Genomic DNA, 15,209 nt, shown 5'->3' on the forward strand with positions numbered 1-15,209 from the left:
AAATAAATAAATAAAATGTGACAAGTCCTACAAAAAAAAATCTCTTTGTCTCAATTATTTCCCTAGATTAATCCCTATAATTCTCATTAATAAATTTCACTAATCATTTTCCTTGGTCTCCTGTACTAACAGGGCACTAGGAAGTAAACCCACTAGGTGTTGAGGCTGCTTCCCAACAGTACAAAGTAGGGGAACTGAAGAAGTCTTGTCTTTTCAACAAAATCGCTTTTAAAAAGTTACAACTCAGGTGCTCGCTTCGGCAGCACATATACTAAAATTGGAATGATACAGAGAAGATTAGCATGGCCCCTGCGCAAGGATGACACGCAAATTCGTGAAGCGTTCCATATTTTTAAAATGAAAAAAAAAAAAAAGTTACAACTCAGGTGGTTCCATTGTAAAAGCTAGCTTATGCGGCAGCATATTTAACAGCAAAACAATGTCAAAGCAATTTACTGATGGTGAGTCTATTAAGCAATGCATGAAAGCATGGTGGATACAATTGATCCTGGGAAAGGGGGGGATTTTTAAAAATCAGTTTGTTTCAACGGACTATATAGCCAGGCAAATTAAGGGAACTGGAAAATCTATTAAAAGAAATTTGGGGAGAAAAGTTGCTAATTTAAATTTTATGCTTTGGTGATGGATGGACACCATCGCCATCCATCCATACATGATGCTTCCAGTATCCAATACCTGTAGTAAAAAGGTAGTTGAACATGGTGACATCCATCAGTGGACAGCACTGTTGGTACAAATGCAGTTCAACTGCCTTGTTTACTACAGGTATTGATGACAAATATGATTGTCATATTGGTGACAAATATAAAGAAGAAATAGCTTCTTTAGTGCCATTAAAAGACACAAATAAATCAAAAGACTTACACAAAGCAGTAAAAAATATGTTAAAGTGATTTTGTTTGTTGTCAACATATCTGATAAAGTTGCTGATGCTGATGGTGCCCTGGCAGTGGTACATAAAAGAAACGCACGTGTAAAATTAATAGAAGACAGAGCAATTGTCACCCAAACTCACGTGTGATGAAGTATTATGGCATGGTACACCAAGATAATTTATGCACAAAAACTTAAAAAATGAATAACATGCAAATCATCGCTAACACTGTGAATTTCATGAGGGCCAAGGGATTGAATTGTCAACAATTTTAGGAATTTCTTAAAAGTATTGATGCTGACTAAGAGGACATCATTTACTTTTTGAAAGTAAGATGGGTAAGTAGAGGCCAAATGTTTAAAGATTTTATAATTTGGATGTGTTACGAAGTGATTTATGGTATCAACAACCAAATTTGTGCCAGAACTTGAAAAAGACCTGGCTTCTAGATTTGTCATTTTCAGTGAATTTAACGACTCATTTAAATTAGGTAAACATATGTTCTCAAAGTGAAAATCACTTATGTTCTATACTTGATAGATTTGACTTGTACCCTTGCAAGATGCTCATAGACATAAATATCTTAACACAATAATCAAGTAAATGAGGTGAAAGCTATATTAATCAGTTTGATGTACTCCAAATTGTATTAAAAAAACACATTGTACCCACATATGCATAAATGTATTCATGATCTATGTGTATATGACTTAATAAAAATAAAAGAAAAAATTAAAGTGAAAATCAACTTATTAATACAATGTTTCAAACCATAACAGTGTTCCAAATGAAACTGAATTTATGACGAACTCTAATTAAGGCAAACAATTTTATGCATTGTGACATTTTGGCTAAACACGGTCCCATGAGCATTGAAAAATATGCAGCCTTGCTTTTCAATTTAATACAATAATTTAAAAACATTTTCAATGTTTCTGGGAAAATAATCAATATTTTGGTGCACTTGTGACTCCATTTTCAGTTAGTATAAATATTACCCACTAATTTTCAAATGGAATGCATAGAGCTGCAATCTGACATTCAACTTTAAGAAATGTTTGATCATGTCTCATTATTAAACTTTTATAGGTCCTTTCTTCCAGAGACAAACATCCCTCACTTCCCAATCATGCCTACGAATAAAGCATTTTCATCACATTTTGGCAGCACCTACATTTGTGAGCAACTATTTTCAAGAATAAAGCAAAGTGAGAGTAAAATTAGAACTAAAATATCTGAGGAGCACCTTGAGACTTAATGAGAATTGTCACTATTTCATTGATGCATTCGTTTATAAGATACAATGTCAAATATCTCACTAGTTTTATGTTGCCCACTTTTTTCCCTTTTATAATAAAAAAGATAAAGAACCACCAAGAAGTTTTATTACTTAGATATGTACATTTTCTATATTAGTGATCACCAACTTAAGACCTATTTGATGATTTTATATAAAAGACTCTTGAATGGACTGCTGAATAATTAGGATAATTATGTGAGGTCTATGTGTTTATATGTGGTGGGGGATATCACAAAGATTATGCATGAACCCTTTTCTTATGCTAATCAGCCTTTGTTAGTATTTATGTATTTAACGTGTGGCCCCAGACAACTCTTCTTCCAATGTGGCCCAGAGAAGCAAAATAATTGGACACCCCTGCTCTAATATCTTCATTTCTATTATAAATATGGTCTTAATTTGTGGTTCTCATACACAGTCCCAAAACCTTCAGAAATTTACCATGTATTAATGTTTCCTTGAGTTATTGTAACTGGAAGGGGACATCTGTTTTCTATGTGAAAATGACAGATTAAAAGTACCAAAAATTAAATCTAGAAAAAGATAGCCTGTGTGAAATATAGAGCTAAAGGTGATAGGAATTATTGAGGAATATTTTTATAGTAGAGATTCAAAATTACTTAATAAACAAAAGCACACTGAATTGAGAAATATTTTATTTTATTTCTGCCCTGAGATTATGCAGGTATTATTTGACTCTGTAGGACAAATTCTGTTAATTAACTCTACATGTTATAATGAATAAAGGGAGAAAATGTGCTCATTTAAGTAAATATTAAAAGCAATTTAACTTACTTAAGAACTTTAAATATAAACCTTTTAATAAAGTGGAAATAATAGGCTAAAAGGGAGTTTCAGTTTTATGACATGACAGGTTAACCATTATTTGTTTTATTCTCAATTAAATGTGGTGGAACTTTTTAAAATTTATTTTTCAATTTTTTAAACTTATTAATGTGAAAATTAATATTATCTACAAGTCACAATTGAATCAAAATTATAATCATGGCAACTAAATAATACACACACACACAAATTTTAGTTTTAGTTCACCCTGAAATGAAAAGCAGCATATAAAATTCATTTAAAATTATATTTAATATTCATATTAAATCCACAATTTAATATTCTCTTTGCAGTATTTTATGAAACATCAATTTCTAAACATTGTGCATACATGGTAAATTTACATTTTAGGGCAATGGTTGTCTTTATGTATGGCTGATGTTTATAAACAAAAAAGCAAGTAAAAAATTTATTAATCTGTATTTGTATTTTTGCTTGTAAGTAAAATCTTGTAAGATTGATTTTGAGTTTAACTGAGCAAGAAAATCTGCACTTGGAAAATGTAAATATATAAAATTCAAATATAAGTTTATTCACTGAATACCATAATTGAATTATAAGCTTTTCACTTCAAAACACATCTCTTTTCCTGTAAACATGGAATGTGTATTTGCCTAAATATTTACATGTATTCTTTTGTATCTATACATATATTTTATATGTACATATGCATACAAAAGTATATATACTTAGGAATAATTATGTATAATGCAGACTGTTATTAACATATATTCCAAATTTTTAAGCAATCACCTGAATGTATTTTGGTAAGTTCTTCCTATTTTTATTCTTCAAGCTATAATTTTTTGAAAGTTTAAAAAAAGGTGATTTATTACCTGTTAACATGCTTTAGAATGACTATTATCTGTGGGAAAGTTATATGTATGCACTGTTAAAATGAAGCACTTGCTGGCTTTTAAAGACAAAAATCCACTCACTAATGAAATTTATTAAAATAGGTTAATATATTTGTATATGAAAGTACTATAATACTAACTGACTTTAACATTGAAAACAATGCCATTTAATAATAATATTGCATGTTGAAAATTAAGTAACAGAGTAGATGTTAGGTGTTCTTACTACAAAAGAATTGTAAGAAATTATAGATATTTTACTGTGGGCCATAGCAATGGTATCATGTGTATGTCATTACATATTTGAAACCTATGTTATTTGCTCAAATACAAACAATAAAATAAACATTGTAAACAAATATTTCAATTAAGTTATTATCCTCTAGATGTTTCAGCTAATTAATTTATATTTTAGAGAACTAACTGTTCAGTTCCTGAACTAATTAACTCATTATTCTTTTGAACTTGAGCAGAGTGAAACAAAACATAATGCACATCTTCTAGTGTGAAGTTCCTGATTTTTCCTGTGTTCTGATTTTCTTTTCATGGTATCCATATTTCCTCATCCATAGCCAGTATCATCCAGTATGAGGAAAAATGGTCTCTGACAAGCTCTACAGAGCAGTAACCTCTAGCAATGTGAATTTGGAATGTTATATAAAAATAATTTTACAGGAGAAAACCAGTGACGATTACTCTCTTTTAAAAATGTTTCTAAGACTCAATTTCTCCATTAAGTCAGTGAGGACAAAATTTACTTTTAAAAGTCACAGTATTTTTTAATAAGTGAAGAAAATACTTCAAGTCGACTCCGTCTTCCCTCATTTTATTTTCTTACTGTATTTCTAATTCATGAAATATCATGTAGAAAGCTACTTAGGAGATTTAGCTGGCAATAAGTAGCAGAAAGTGCTTCAGGAAGGAAAACAATGTACAACCTGGATCTAATTAAAAATGTTCATAATTAACTCAGATAATAAGTTGTAACATCTCTTATGTGAAAGTAGGTTATTGGATAGGATATAAGATATACCAGCAAACATAACTTCTAAAATAACAGAACACGAAAGATTAATATCGCTAAGTAAAGTTACTTGAAAGAAATGGCTTTTAATTTTTTTACTAGAAACAATCTATATCAACAAAAAAATTGTTTCCTGAATATATGAATACAATTAATAAGTTGACTAGAAATGAAGTCAACGTTTTAAACAGTTTGCATTTACTTACCAATTATTGCCTAGATAGTTATTCCTCAAGGCAAAATTAACTAAGGAGGTTTTGTATATCTTAGAGTTTTACAGTTCTTTGAGTAAAACATTGACAAGTCTATATTTGAGGACCATTATTTATATTTTCTTGTGACAAATTTGAGGAAAATTTATTTTGCATGCCCTTTGGTGTGATCCAGCCCTTTGGTTTAAATCACCAAAAAAATAAAGGTCAACACTTTGATTTGCCTACATCATTAAAATCAATAAATCAATTCCCATCCCTCTTACACCTATGTTCTTCATAAGGATAATGGAAATACTCATTGTCCTGCTCATCTTTTTACTTAATTTCATTGAAATAAATATATTTTACTGAGGATTTGAATTCAAAAGGAAGGTTAACTTGACTGACTTGTAAATTTCTCTAGCATACAATTTGTTTTACATGGTTTGCCTAGTGCTTTTCCTGGTCATGACTAATTTGTTTATAATCAAGTAATGGTAATGAAAAATTGCCTTATTATTTTTTAGTTTGGCTGTTTCAATGTGCTTATCTATGTTTTGTGAAACACTCAGCTTGAAACTGTAGGGAGTCCGTGTACTTCAGTGTATTCTAATGAAAATACAGACACAATAACTATTGCCTTTATCCTTTTTATTTTTTGGCTTTTCTGAGAAGAGCAAGTAAGAGTAAATGTAAAGGTATCTTTAATATGTATTATGGATTTATGTATTCATTTATAAGTTTATGTGGAAGGACATAATTTCTCATGCACCTACTATATTAAGGAATTTTAAAAAAAATTGGAGTTAATTCTAGCAGATGGTTTTGATACACTATAGACCACGTTTCTTCAGATCACATTAATTTAAGCACCTTATGTATCATAAACAGATGGCTCATAGTAAAGCCACTTTGTTGTGTAATTCTCTCCACTTGAGTGTGAGTTGAACTTAGTGCCTACTTCTAAAGAATAGAAAACCAAAAATAATAGATTGTCACTTCTGTAATTAGTAGACAAAAGATATTGACTTCTATCTTGTTTGTAGACTCTCTCTCTCTGTCTCTCTATTGCTTTCTTGACTTGGATTCTTTCATTAAGCAAATTGCAACATTGAAGACATTATCATGGAAAGACACCAGGGAAAACTTGTAGTTATCAGTCAGATATGAACTGAGATATATAGTTCAATTAGACCGCTAGTCCAGTCAGTTGGCTGATATTTTGATCACAAACTTTTCAGAGACATTGAAGCCCATATCCTAGGCAAGCCCTAGGTAAGCTGTGCTAAAATTCCTAACACAGAGAATCTTTTAAATAATAAACGTGCATTGTTTAAATAACTAAGTTTGGGATAGTTTGTTATACAATTTTAAAAATTTTTTTAATTTTTTCTTATGTGTTAAAATATAACAGGATAGTGTGGTTAATAAATCATTACTGGGGTAAATAAATCTAGAGAGACAAAGTACTTCAAATGTTTTACTAGAATGTGTTTTTCCCATATTTTAAAATTTCAAAATCTTATGGGGGTACAAATATTTTTATTACCTGCATATCCTTTGTAATTTTGGAGTCTAGGTTATTAGTGTACAACCCAAATATCACGTCTAACTCCCAAAAACTCCAACAAAATGTCTACACAAAATCCTTCCAAATGATTTTTATCTGTTTTAAAGTGAGAGAAGCACTAGCATACAGAAAACTTGAAGAGGATTGCTTTAAAAACACAGAGCATGAGTAAAACTCACAGTCTGCTCTGTCAATGTTATAAGCGTAGTGTGGTTGGAGGGAGTACGTGAGGTGGATATTTCAGGAGATGAAGTTGGTGAAAGAGGGAAGAACTTTATCGCTCAGTCCTTTGAAGGACAATGTAAGCCAAACAGGGAAAACAGGATGGCAATAAATCTAAAGTGGTAGATTGTGAAGCCAGATAAGTCTCAGATGAAAATTCATGATTAGAACATGTCTTTAATTTTCTGAATGTATAAAAGATCTTAACAGATAAATACAAGTAATTTTTTCCATGCACAAATTCACAATTAAGTTATTGTTCTTGACCATATAATATGTAGATATGTCCAAATAACTTATTTAATGATGTAATTATTAATCAGTATGAACTATTTTTTCTTAAATTTCAGATTGATATGAGGATACAAATGTTATGTTATACTGTTTTCATTTCTTTTTTTATTTATTTTTATTTTTTTATTTTATTAAATCATAGCTGTGTACATTAATATGATCATGGGGCATCATACACTTGGTTCATAGACCATTTGACACATTTTCATCACATTAGTTGACATAGCCCTCCTGGTATTTTCTTAGTTACCTTGCTAAGACATTTACATTCCACATTTACTAAGCTTCACATATACCCTTGTAAGATGCACCACAGGTGTTTTCATTTCTAGGGTAAAGTTCAAGTTGTAGTTGAGCCCTCTCACATTGTCCACATTAGGTGAGATCCCATCAATCAATTTCCATTCTCCCCTCTTCCCTCACCTTCCTCTCCCCTCCTCCTCACTCGACTATACTTGTGCTTTTCTTTTTTGTGGCCTTGTAGTTGTTTTACCCATGAACGAAATAACAAACTATGGTATATGTATACTATGGAGTACTACTCAGCTATAAGAAAACATGGAGACTAAACTTTTTTAAAAATTTTATTTAACTACATTGTGTTTGAAATACTTTTTCATTATTTTACTTTCAGGGGGGAATTTCTTGTTCTACTTTTTCATTATTTTACTTTTGGGGGGGGATTTCTTGTTCATTTCCCTGGCATATGTTTCAGAACTCTTAGAGTCAATAGATTTAAAAGAGCTTTATATCATATAGCTTTAAAGTATTTTCTGAATTTGAATGTTAAAAATATTAATATTTTTTTGTTTTTTAAATAAATTTTAATTTCTACTTATTGAATTTATTCTCCAAAATATTCAACTTAATTCCTTACTCACTTTATCTCTATTTTTCTGTGATAAAATCCTGAAATTAAAGGAAATTTAATTCCTAAGCTGTTAGACTAGTCATTTTATGTATTTTTTCTAATTTTCTCTTCCTTTTTCTCAAGTGATTAGATTCAGTCTAAGTTATTAGGCATTTCATGTGGAAAATAGGAGTAAATTACAATCTTTTTCAGTTGCTTCTAGTTTAATTCATAGCCTCCATGGGTATAGTAGACTTACTTCCAACTGTGCTCTGTAAGTTGAGCTATAATTTCTTCATGTCTGAATTTAAATTTCCCTATATTTCTATTTTAATATTAAGTTAATCCATCTTTTATAACTGAAAGATAAGCAAGAGAAAAGAAATTGAGGAGTTTTTTTTTTTTTTTTCCACTGTTATTCTGGGCTTATCTATTTGCCCTATTTAACCATCTTTCTTAGTTCTTTTGATAGTTTTCAATGTCAACTTGGCTAGGTTATAGTACACAGATATTTAAGCAAATACTAATCTGGGTGCTGCCGTGAAGCTGTTCTGTAGTTGTGGTTAACATCCACATGTAGTTAACTTAAAGATGTCACTCAATGTGAGTGAACCTCCTTTAGTCAGCTGAACCCCTTAAGAGCAAAAACGGCAATTTTCCTGAGAAGAAGTAATTCTGCCTTGAGATCACAAAATCAAATCCTCCCTGAATTTCTAGATTTCTCTAATGACTTCAGACTTGCCAGACTCCATAATGGTATGTGTCAGTTCTTTAAAATAACTATCTCTCCCTTTCTTATATGTGTGTGTGTATCTGTCTGTCATACATTTATTCTGTTTCTTTAGAGAATTCTAAATAATCTAACTATACTACTGGTTACATAAATCTGTATCTGTCTCACACAGCTATATATAATAATGTGCATTAAAACCATCTCAAAATTCAGTAACATAAAAGAAAAGGCATTTAATGCCCTGGTCACATGTCTGTCATTCAGCTGCTGTTGGTTTGCTTATCTTGGCAGGAATCAGCTGGGCTTGGCTCCAAGATTTGCATTGGGTCCGTGTATCATCCAAATGTGTCTCCATGGACCAGAGAGTTATTCTGGCTTCTTTTTTTTTCTCATTTTAATGGCAGAATGTAAGAGATAGCTGAGCAGAAAATAAGTTAGCTTTTATCTTCTTGGCTTAGAAATGTCATACTGTAACTTCAACTACATTCTCATGGCTAAATTAAATACATATCCAAGCAAGTTATCTAGAGAGGGGAGAGGTATACTCTCCCTGTAATGAGAAGACCTTGAGTCCTGGGGAAAAGAGCTTGGGGACATGAATAAATAAAATTTTGAAACAATATTGTATTTTATCACAGATTTTGTGTAGCCACATGCATTTGCAAAATGTAATATTCTGTATCTCCCTTTTTAGAAAGAGTTACAATCCGTTTAGGTTAGTAAGACATTAATAACTGTTTTAAGGAGCATTAATATTGCTAACTTTATATAAAATAGGATCTCGCAGACCTTTTTCTTATAAAATATTTGTTAATATCCCACAACTTATTGCTCTGCAGAGATTGTGTAAAAAAGAATTGTTTTACAATCCACACTCAGTTAATTTGTTGTTCCTATAGAGTTTCTCAATATTTTACCCATAGATAAAAAATTTACAAACAAAACTTTAGTGTTCATAAAATCTGTGCAGCAATAAAGAAGCTAGGAAAATTACCATTCCAAATTTTAACATTTCAAAATTACAAGCATTCTTTTTTACCTGCTTGTACAAAAATTGTCTTCTTGTCACTGAGATAAGTGGTGTTTTTTTACATAAACATAGGAAGATAAGACCTCATAAAACTCAAAACTAGGGGAGAAGGCCTTTTAGCCACGAATCATGTAACTTCACATATGAAACTGGCTATAATATTTATTAACTAAAATATTGAGAAAGTTAAAAAGTGTGTAACTATGTGTCACACAATCAAAATATTTAAAATGTTCTATAAAGATGTCAGAATTATATAGAGGATGAAAACATTAGAGATATTTGATAGCCAAGATATTTAATACTTGGAATATGTAATATGAACTATTAGTTATGAAAAAGATAGTTTCATCAAACTTTGATTCATAAAGTTATAGTTGCAGAATACAAAATCAACATATAAAAATCAGTCGCATTGGATAACACCTGAGGCTCAAAGGAGTAGTGTGCCGGCCCCATATGCCAGAGGTGGCAAGTTCAAACCCAGCCCTGGCCAAAAACTGCAAGAAAAAAAAAATCAGTTGCATTATTATATTCTAATATCAAACTATCTGAAAGAAATTCCGAAAAAATAACATTTAAAATACTTACTTAAAATAAAATAGAATAGTAGGGACAAATTTAACTAAGGAGATAAAATATCACTACAATAAGAACTGTGGAACACTGACTAAATAAATTGAAAATATATAAATTAAACAAAAAATGTATTTCGTGTTCATGATAGGAAGAATTTATATTATTAAAATGTTCATGCTACCAACGTGATTCATAGATTCAATGTAATTCCCATCAAAATGCCAATGACATTCTTCACAGAAATAGAAGGAAATACTCCTAAAAATATTGTTTACAACAAGATTAATGGACCTGGAGGACATTATGTTAAGTGAAATAAACCAGGCCCAGAAACGTAAATTTTGCATATTCTCACTCATAGGTGGGAGATTAACAAGAAATCTCTTGAAGATGGAGATTTAAGGCTCTCAGAGGCTGGAAAAGTTATTCATGGGGAGGGATAAAGTGGTGATAGGAAATGGTATTAGTTTTCTTATAAGAAGTAAAGTTGAGGGGAAGAAATTGTTATTTAGTGGATGCATTAGTTTAATAATATTCTCACCTGTATTAGTTAGCTTTGACCATCAATTGTAGGGGGAAAATGAGGAAAAGAAAACCTTTTACTTTACTATGGTTACTTTTGGGACGGCTGATGGCAAAATAAATTTTGCATTCAAATAATTTTAGAACAAGTCAGTAGAGAACTTGAATAAAAATCGACTCTGTTTACTCTCTACTCAAAGCTATTCTTTTTCTCATCTCAGGTTCGGTTTATATGTTGTATGTACAATGTAGTTCATCATAGGAATTGTCAAGAGATTAAATTATGTGCCTTTAAGCAAAGTTTTAATATTACAGTCTCTCCTTCTCTGAGTGTCTAGGGTGATGGTATACATGAAATTAAAATTTCTTCGATAGTTAAATGTCAAAGTAAAGACCCAGGAAATTGATGTCAAAATTAATTATCTTGTGTGTTAATTGTCCACAAGCACTCACAGTTCAAAATATCTCCCCCCAGTTTCTTACTCCTCTTGGTCTGACCCAGCAGGAAGTGACTCTAGCGAAGATACAGGTGAAATTCCTCAATTAAGTGCCTGAAAATAATTTTATAAAGAGGTACCCAACACATAGATCATATGTTGCAAATATTTTGTAAAATTTCATAATGAATATTTTGTAAATAAAGGTACATTTAGGTACAATTTCCCATTTTCCCTACTCATGGTGACCTTATGAGGTGACTTTGGGAACCCCCTGTACAAAAGGAGCTTTCAAAGGCTTATGGAAATGAAGACATACTGTACTGTACCTGCTCTTTTCCTGGAGCACCTATAGCTACAGATGATTTTGGGGGAGGTGGGGGGTCATAGAGATTTTTAATAGGTAGAAAGGAATGAACTCTGGGGATTGGGTTGTTGGTCATAATGAATGTTCAGAGAGGTCAGTGTGATCTGTAATATGGGGATTATTAACTCTTACATAGACTTAATTTTCACTAGTAAGTGGAAAAACATTACTCCAAATACCCAGTCACCTTAGGTACAGATTATATAATATTTAAAACCAATAGGTTTGGTTTTGCAATAATTATTCAACTCAGTATCACTGATTTTAAAGGTTATGACACAAAAAAGTAGAAATGTGGCAGCATAGACATTTTTAATAGACAGAGTTCTTTGTTAAAATAGTACCTTTTCCTGAAGGTCAACTTACTCTGTTGAAGGTTATAACATTTTAGCAACCCTTCTGAAAAGATTACCTAGGAAGGTTACTTTCAGAAACCCAACCTCAGCAGCTACTAAGACAAATTGTTACTTGCGCAATACTGAGCACATCAGGAGAGGATGTAAAGAAACGAAAATCTTAGAAAAGAAAATATTATTAGAAAAAATTAATCTAAGATAGCCAAAGTGGTTTTTGTTTTCATTTTTAAACAGACGAACTCTCATTTTATTGTAAGTTTTAGGATAAAATAATATCATCTGGCAAGGTATATATTATTATTAAAATGCCAAAACTATGGAAATCAAGAGTCTCAAATAAATCAGATGTTATGAAGCTAATCGTTATCTTTAATATGTTGTATTTAGTGTATATACTTAAGGTTTGTTAACACCCACCATTTTGAGGAGAGTTTTCCTTGATTATAATGGGATACGAGAAGATTTCAATGAAAATTACACTAAGTAAAAATTTACACCTTCATGCCATTTAATTTGCTCTATCCTAGTCTCCATTCTAGCTCAGTTTTAGCCTTGAACAAGCAGCTTCACAACTGTGACAGCTGTGTAAACCAGTAGCTTTGGAGAAACTAGAAAAGACTACCTGGGTTTGAAGTACCACAAAACTGCTGTCCCATGAGAGTTAGAGGCTGAATACTTTGAACAACTCTAGGCCAACAAATAATTAATTCAAATGAAAAGAACATATTCCTAGAAAGATACGAAAAACTGGGAGACAGACAAGATGGCGGACTGAAGCCAGCTTTCAACAGAGGCTCCCGTCCAGAAGGAGAGTTAAGGGACAGGAATTTAGTAAGTATCCTGGTGGACTTGAGCCTCACCAAGAGAGAAGGTTGAAGAACGCACATCAACACCACTGAGGCAAGCTGTGATCACAAGGACGCAAATAAAAGGTACAAAATCCACCACCAAGCGGACGGGAGTCCCCCTCCCCCATGGGACCGGCTCAAGAGCCCCACAATTAAACAAGCGGGCAGAAATTAAAGGCCCTCCCACTACACTCCACGGGAGAGACCTTCTAAAAACTGGACCTACCTCCCCTACTGGGGTGCCGTGGCGTTCTCCTGCCAGGCATAAAACGGAATAAAACTTTGGGAATCCTTCCCTGGCAACCCTCCCGGCGCTCCCCTCCCGCCCACTGAGGTCTGGAGGCCTGTCCCCCAGGAGTTCGGATCCTTGGGTGATTTCTCAAGGGGAGTGGACAGTCCCCGAGTTGTGACTGGTCAGCATTGACTCTGAGGCGTGCAAGTGAGGAGAGGGCACCGGGCTGAGGGGGACTCACGCCTCGCGGCACTTCCCTGCGGTGCAGTGCAGCAACCCTCCCCAGGCACAAGACTGAATAAGACTCTAGCTTCCCCGCTGAGAGCTGAGAGCCCCTACTCTCACTCTGGGTCTGAGGGCCTATCCCCCAGGAGTTCGGATCCTTGGGTGATTTCTCGAGGGGAGTGCACAGTGCCTGAGCTGCGTCAGGTCAGTGCCGACTCTGGGACACGTGAGCGAGGAGAGGGCACTCTGCTGAGGGGAAATCAAGCCTTGGCGGCACTTCCCTGCGGTGCAGTGCAGGAGCCCTCCCCGGGCCGTATTGTTGCCTAAAACTGAATGAAACTCTAGCTTCCGCCCCCCCACTCCCATTCGGGGTCTGGGGGCCTATCCCCCAAGAGTTCTGATTCTTGGGGGATCTCTTGAGGGGTGTGGACCCAGCACAAACTGCAGCCGCTCAGTGCTGACTCTGGGTGCGAGACAGAAGAGAAACGGGTCGCCTGAGTGCCCAAACCAGAGCAGCAGTTCCCTGGAGGTAGATCAACAGCCGTTTTTTCTTTAATGGCAGAACGCTCACTTCTGGATATTCTGAGGCCACACCCCCTGTCTCCCTGGGCAACCAGAGGAGGCAACCGGTGAGCGGGGGATTTCCTGACACTGCTCACAAACCTGGGAAGTTTCCAGGGTGGGGCCGACCCAGAGAGGTGATCGGACTCAAACCTCCAACAGCAAAGACGTTTGAACTCAAAACAGCTCGTCTTCTGTAGGCGATTTCGACAGGAACAGAGACAGAACCCCGCAAAGTTGTCTGTTCTGTTCTGTTCTGTTAGCAGCATCCATCAGGGATGGGGCTAAGCCTGAGTGAACACCTCCCTCCCATCACCTGCATCAAACACTCAAAGATGTCAGGCCCCATCTCCTCCTGCTAGATAGCAGCAGTCTGCGGGGGCCTGGCAGACTTCCTTGTGATTCAGGCAGGTGCAAACCCCTGGAGTGTCTGTTCACTGCAGGCAACTGGGTTAGCCATCTGCAGAGATACCAGTGACTGGGTCCGACAGAGGGGCAAAGTGGGGAAGGAGACGTCAACCTTCCTAGACTGCTCTGTTTGCTGGGTGGCTCCTCCTGACTCCACGCTGCACTGGGGTGAGCCGTGTCAGAGGAGTCACCAGGCCCCTGTGATCCAGTTCCCAGAGACCTCTTGAACTCTCTCACCCGAGACAAGTGCCGATTGAGACAGTTGATTTGGACCTTTTGAACTGGGCTAATAGACTGAGGACTTTTCAGGCGGTGCCCTGGGTGTACGGATGTAGGAAGGTTGATTCTCCTTTTCCAACTGGGGCCAGAGGTGGGCAGGCGGGGTGACTTAATTGCTGATTTTTCCACACAGCTGAGACTTCAAGCCAGAGTAGAAGTTGCAATAGGATCGAACAGAAACCAGCTGAAAGCAAGACAGAACCACTTTGCTCCACCACACCAGACAGGGCCCCAGTTTCTCAGGCCACAACACTGTACGGGCCCTCGATAAAACCCCAGGGGAAAAACCAAAGGGAGTAAAATAACCATGGGGCAGAATCAGTGGAAAAACTCTGGTAACATGAATAACCAGAATAGATCAACCCCCCCAAGAAAAGATACGGCAGATGTGATTGAAGATACCATTCATAAACAACTGGCTGAGATGTCAGAAATCGAATTCAGAATTTGGATTGCAGACAAGATTAATAAAATGGAATTAGGAATCCGAGGAGAAATTCAAAAATTGTCTCAAGAATTTAACGAATTTAAAGACAAAACCACCAAAGACTTAGACACACTGAAGCAAGAACTTACAGCC

At 34.8% G+C, this 15,209-nt stretch overlaps 1 non-coding gene across 1 annotated transcript; it reads left to right on the forward strand.

Annotated features, from left to right (window-relative positions):
• Positions 1–247: 247 nt before the first annotated feature.
• On the forward strand, positions 248–354 carry LOC128590916 (U6 spliceosomal RNA). The gene has a single exon (XR_008381378.1). It is a non-coding gene; the product is annotated as a U6 spliceosomal RNA (small nuclear RNA).
• The last annotated feature ends 14,855 nt before the right edge of the window (positions 355–15,209 follow it).

Source organism: Nycticebus coucang, chromosome 7 (assembly GCF_027406575.1).
Source record: "Nycticebus coucang isolate mNycCou1 chromosome 7, mNycCou1.pri, whole genome shotgun sequence".
Lineage (NCBI taxonomy): Eukaryota > Metazoa > Chordata > Mammalia > Primates > Lorisidae > Nycticebus > Nycticebus coucang.